The sequence below is a fragment of the Lissotriton vulgaris genome, chromosome 10, assembly GCF_964263255.1.
Source record: "Lissotriton vulgaris chromosome 10, aLisVul1.2, whole genome shotgun sequence".
Lineage (NCBI taxonomy): Eukaryota > Metazoa > Chordata > Amphibia > Caudata > Salamandridae > Lissotriton > Lissotriton vulgaris.
The window spans coordinates 13,069,148-13,075,147 of NC_141698.1; positions in this window are offsets into that span (position 1 = coordinate 13,069,148).

The window sequence follows — 6,000 nt, forward strand, 5'->3', positions numbered from 1 at the left end:
AGGAGGCGCAGTGTCGCTTCCTATCCCAGCTGAGACGCTCCCTGTCCATCTTCTGTTCTGTGGCGTCTCCAGGGGCGACGGGCTGCAGATGTGGACAGCGTCGAGGGGACGGGAGGGCAGTAGGTGTGGTAGAAGTCGGTGATCTGACCAGGCTGGGTAGAGCCATGAAGGGCTGTAACTAATGTTACTAGGTCGCCTAGGGTCTCTTTTTCAGTATAAAGAGAACCGGCCCGCACCCTACTGCAAATTCCCCGTAGGCTTTCTGCTAGACCTGGACTGAAAACACTGCACTGGCTCCCTGTCAGGGACAGGATTAGATTTAAGTCCCTCTGTATTGCCCATCAGTCATTCTGGGAAACAGGTCCAGCAATTAATCTCCCTTTAATCACTCCGTACCTCCCTAGCAGACAGCTGCGTTCAGCCAATGCATTTCTTGCTATCGTGCCCAGGGTCAAACGGACCAGAGCGGGGGGCCGTTCTTTCACCCTAAACGGGGCCAGGTTGTGGAACACTCTCCCACCACACTTAAGGTCCAATCCCGACCTAACCTCCTTCAGGAAACAACTGAAAACCATTTTGTTCAATAAATAGGCCCTCCCCATCCTCTTGTGCTATCCGCCCAACTGTAGGAACACCTCTTAGTCACAGCGCTGGGACGCCTCCGGGCAACTATCTGCGCTCTACAAAACCCATTGTCATTTCATGTGGGAGGTGAGGATTGATGAATCACAGTGGCTGATGAGACCTGTGACCCTGGGCAGGGAGGGGCAGCAAAGCATGAATAAATGGAATCAAATGTACGTTTGTGAAGGATAGACTCGTGTGTCTGGGCTCAGTTATTTTCTGTACATCCGTGGCCACCACCTCTGGGTGTCTCTATGGTAAATGCATGGACTGCCTCATGGATGCGAGGGCTGGGGCAGAATCAGCCACAACCTGGCTTGCAATCTCCTTTCCTTCGTTGTTCTCCATTAACTTTTCCCTTCACTTATTGTCCCTTCTCAAGGACTGGAGAAGCCTTAAAGATGTAACCCCCCAGTATGACTGACGGCGCCCCAGCCCTATCAGCGATCGCCCTTCCGGATTCATCCGCTTGTGAACCTTACAAGCGGCCCGCCCCAGCCCTCCTTTCAGAGGCACCAGTCTGTCTCACCTGTGCACTGACTGAGTCTGCCCCAGCCCTCCTTTCAGGCACCAGCCTGTCTCACCTGTGCACTGGCTGAGTCTGCCCCAGCCCTCCTTCAGAGGCACCAGCCTGTCTCACCTGTGCACTGACTGAGTCTGCCCCAGCCCTCCTTTCAGGCACCAGCCTGTCTCACCTGTGCACTGGCTGAGTCTGCCCCAGCCCTCCTTTCAGAGGCACCAGTCTGTCTCACCTGTGCACTGACTGAGTCTGCCCCAGCCCTCCTTCAGAGGCACCAGCCTGTCTCACCTGTGCACTAACTGAGTCTGCCCCACCCCTCCTTTCAGGCACCAGCCTGTCTCACCTGTGCACTGACTGAGTCTGCCCCAGCCCTCCTTTCAGAGGCACCAGCCTGTCTCACCTGTGCACTGACTGAGTCTGCCCCACCCCTCCTTCAGAGGCACCAGCCTGTCTCACCTGTGCACTGACTGAGTCTGCCCCAGCCCTCCTTCAGAGGCACCAGCCTGTCTCACCTGTGCACTGACTGAGTCTGCCTCAGCCCTCCTTCAGAGGCACCAGTCTGTCTCACCTGTGCACTGACTGAGTCTGCCCCAGCCCTCCTTCAAAGGCACCAGCCTGTCTCACCTGTGCACTGACTGAGTCTGCCCCAGCCCTCCTTCAAAGGCACCAGCCTGTCTCACCTGTGCACTGACTGAGTCTGCCTCAGCCCTCCTTCAGAGGCACCAGCCTGTCTCACCTGTGCACTGACTGAGTCTGCCTCAGCCCTCCTTCAGAGGCACCAGTCTGTCTCATCTGTGCACTGACTGAGTCTGCCCCAGCCCTCCTTCAGAGGCACCAGCCTGTCTCACCTGTGCACTGACTGAGTCTGCCCCAGCCCTCCTTTCAGAGGCACCAGCCTTCCTCCTCTGTCCATCGACTGACTCTACCCCAGCCCTCCTTGCAGAGGCAGCAGCCTTCCTCACCTGTGCACTGACTGAGTCTGCCCCAGCCCTCCTTCAGAGGCACCAGCCTGTCTCACCTGTGCACTGACTGAGTCTGCCCCAGCCCTCCTTTCAGAGGCACCAGCCTTCCTCCTCTGTCCATCGACTGACTCTACCCCAGCCCTCCTTGCAGAGGCAGCAGCCTTCCTCACCTGTGCACTGACTAAGTCTGCCTCAGCCCTCCTTCAGAGGCACCAGCCTGTCTCACCTGTGCACTGACTGAGTCTGCCCCAGCCCTCCTTCAGAGGCACCAGCCTGTCTCACCTGTGCACTGACTGAGTCTGCCCCAGCCCTCCTTTCAGTGGCACCAGCCTGTCTCACCTGTGCACTGACTGAGTCTGCCCCAGCCCTCCTTTCAGAGGCACCAGCCTTCCTCCTCTGTCCATCGACTGACTCTACCCCAGCCCTCCTTGCAGAGGCAGCAGCCTTCCTCACCTGTGCACTGACTGAGTCCGCCCCAGCCCTCCTTTCAGAGGCACCAGCCTGTCTCACCTGTGCACTGGCTGAGTCTGCCCCAGCCCTCCTTCAGAGGCACCAGCCTGTCTCATCTGTGCACTGGCTGAGTCTGCCCCAGCCCTCCTTCAGAGGCACCAGCCTGTCTCACCTGTGCACTGACTGAGTCTGCCTCAGCCCTCCTTCAGAGGCACCAGTCTGTCTCACCTGTGCACTGACTGAGTCTGCCCCAGCCCTCCTTCAAAGGCACCAGCCTGTCTCACCTGTGCACTGACTGAGTCTGCCCCAGCCCTCCTTCAAAGGCACCAGCCTGTCTCACCTGTGCACTGACTGAGTCTGCCCCAGCCCTCCTTCAGAGGCACCAGCCTGTCTCACCTGTGCACTGACTGAGTCTGCCTCAGCCCTCCTTCAGAGGCACCAGTCTGTCTCACCTGTGCACGGACTGAGTCTGCCCAAGCCCTCCTTGCAGAGGCACCAGCCTGTCTCACCTGTGCACTGACTGAGTCTGCCCCAGCCCTCCTTGCAGAGGCACCAGCCTGTCTCACCTGTGCACTGAGTCTGCCCCAGCCCTCCTTTCAGAGGCACCAGCCTGTCTCACCTGTGCACTGACTGAGTCTGCCCAGCCCTCCTTTCAGAGGCACCAGCCTGTCTCGCCTGTGCACTGACTGAGTCTGCCTCAGCCCTCCTTCAGAGGCACCAGCCTGTCTCACCTGTGCACTGACTGAGTCTGCCCAGCCCTCCTTTCAGAGGCACCAGCTTATCTCACCTGTGCACTGACTGAGTCTGCCCCAGCCCTCCTTTCAAAGGCACCAGCCTTCCTCACCTGTGCACTGACTGAGTCTGCCTCAGCCCTCCTTCAGAGGCACCAGCCTGTCTCACCTGTGCACTGGCTGAGTCTGCCCCAGCCCTCCTTTCAGAGGCACCAGCATGTCTGACCTGTGCACTGACTGAGTCTGCCCCACCCCTCCTGGCCTCGGAGGTTGAAGGCTTGTGGGCACCTGCACCCTTCTTTCCACCAGTGCCCAGTGGCGTCTGGGGGCGGGGAGCTGCTTCAGCTCTTTCCCTGCAGCTCCGAGGAGGGGGGGCTCACAACATGTTCACCACAAACCATCGATCGCGCGGGGTCGGATCCCGTGGACGTGAAATGTCCTCTGAGCTCAGGTAACATCAAGTGACCTTGAGGAGCCGGGCTCAGCAGGAGTCACGTGACCGCCAGAGGGGGGGGGGGGGGGGGGCAGCAGCCCCTGTGTGCCTAGAAGAGGCCCGCCCGCAGCCTTTGCAGTACCCACCTCATGTCCCTTTGGTGTGTCTCCTGCCCAGCGGGGCCCCTTGCTTTAGGGCCACACCAGGGCATCGACATGTTTCTCCCGCATGCGTTCCAGTCAGGGGGCCTTCTGCGGGTCTTGTGACGGCGGGGCCATACTGGCTCCCCGTGCAGGCAGAGGCAGGTCTGCCATCACCTCTCAGATCGCAGCAGCAGAGAGCGCACGGACACCTGTCTGCGACCCAGGGCCAGTCTGGACGGAGTGCAGCATCCGAGCACAATGTCTCCTCCTGGGCAGGTGTCTTCCTCCTCATGGGATGAGGTGTCCCGTCGAGCTGCAACAAACAAGCCTTAGCTGATGCAGCCAGTAGTGGGAGGCCATACGTCAGAGGCGCACAGGGAGTTTGTCCCATTGAAAGGGTTCGGCACCCCAGGGGGCAGCGGCGTCGTTCTTGTCCGGTTCTTTTCAGACTTTGCGTCCAAGAGCTCACTTGAATGAGTCCGCCGACGTCTGTCCCCACTGCCAGAGTTCCCGCAAAACAACCGAGACTAAGGTGTGGCTGTCTTCAGGCAGCAGGGGGGCTCTGGACACAGGAATGACCCCCACCGTAGAACAGGTTGAAGGGATCTGGAATCGAAGCCCTGAGGCGTGAACGTCCATTATGGGCTTTCAAAGGAAACAACCATCTTGTTCAGCGTGGACAGAGGGACCCCCCTCCGTGAGCTACACAAACATCACACAAATGCGCTCCCATGTACACACACACTGCAGCACACACAGGAACACGTCACGCGACAACACACATACACAAATACAAACTCACAGTCACACACACGCTTCACAGAGAGACGGCATCCCACTTGTGGGGCCTAGTCGGACATTTAACCTGGGAAAGCCCGAAGGCAGTCTCGCCACAGACACAGATAAAAGGGCTCTGACCCCTGGCTACATGTGCGCTACCACCAGGGCCAGTCTTCCCTTAGCCTGGGCTGACGGCCAGGAGTCGCCCTCACTCATAAAGGGGGGCTCCCCTGGGGCTCCAGGTATAAGAGCACAAAATTTAATGAGGAACAAAACAGAAAACATCTGGAGCACCTCCCGAGCCTGCATGATAGTCACGGTCAGTGGAGGAAAACACTGGGGTAACCAGAAAAAAGTGAAGGAGGATGCACAGGCCTTCTAAGCTACTTAGAGGACCTCTGTCCCGACGGTACATCCCACCCAGACCGACGGCCCAAAACTCCTGAGCAGTCGCCTCTCTGGCATCTGCGTTCACAGAAGAGAGCTGGGCAGCGGGTCCACCCACCCCAACAAAGCCTGGGTCCTGACGCCCACATGTGCAATCCTGGTGCCTCTCTGTCATCGGCGTTCCCATAGATTTGGGGACTGGGGACTGGGGTGGCGGAGTGAGCTATAGAACGGTGATGGATTCAACTCAGATCTGTGACTGGGGGTGAGTGTTTGATTTGCTCAAACGCTCCGTCCATCACCACCCCCTTTTGTACCGCTTTTGGCCGCCATAGGTGTGGCAGGGTATGCTCAGACGTGAGTCCCTTGCTCACTTTGCCACTGGATTCAAGCAAGCCGGGCTGAAGACGGTTGGAATGCCAGAAAACCTTCAGGGCCAGGGAAGACATGGCTTGTCAGTTCGGGCTGGACTGTGGCACAGGGTCAAGACTGATTTGCATATGGCCATGTCTGAACTGGGGTGGTGAAGTGAGCTAAAGAATGATAATGGATTAAACCTAGATCAGTTGACTGGGTGTGAGTGTTTGATTTGCTCAAACACTCCGTTCATCATCCCCTTTGGTATCGCTTCGAGGCAGATTCGAGCACTAACCAAGGTTGCATTCTCTTGCCTTCGTGATGTTACATCTCTTCTCGGAGCTTCCCTGAGATGCAAGCTTCCAGGAGAAGCTGTGCTCCTTGTGCCATCAAGCAGCCTGCTGCTGGGCATGACTCTCAGCAGACGGTCAGGCTTCCTGCTCCCTCAGTCACTCCGAGAGGAGCTCCATGAGATGCTTTGAGCCGGGGGTGAAGGATGGCTAAGGGACCGCGGAGCTCAGAGTTCAACATAGGATATCAAACTTGACTTCGCCTCCATGTGGCACACTGATGCCTTCAGTTTCAGTCTAGGGGACCGTAGAAGCCTTTCAAT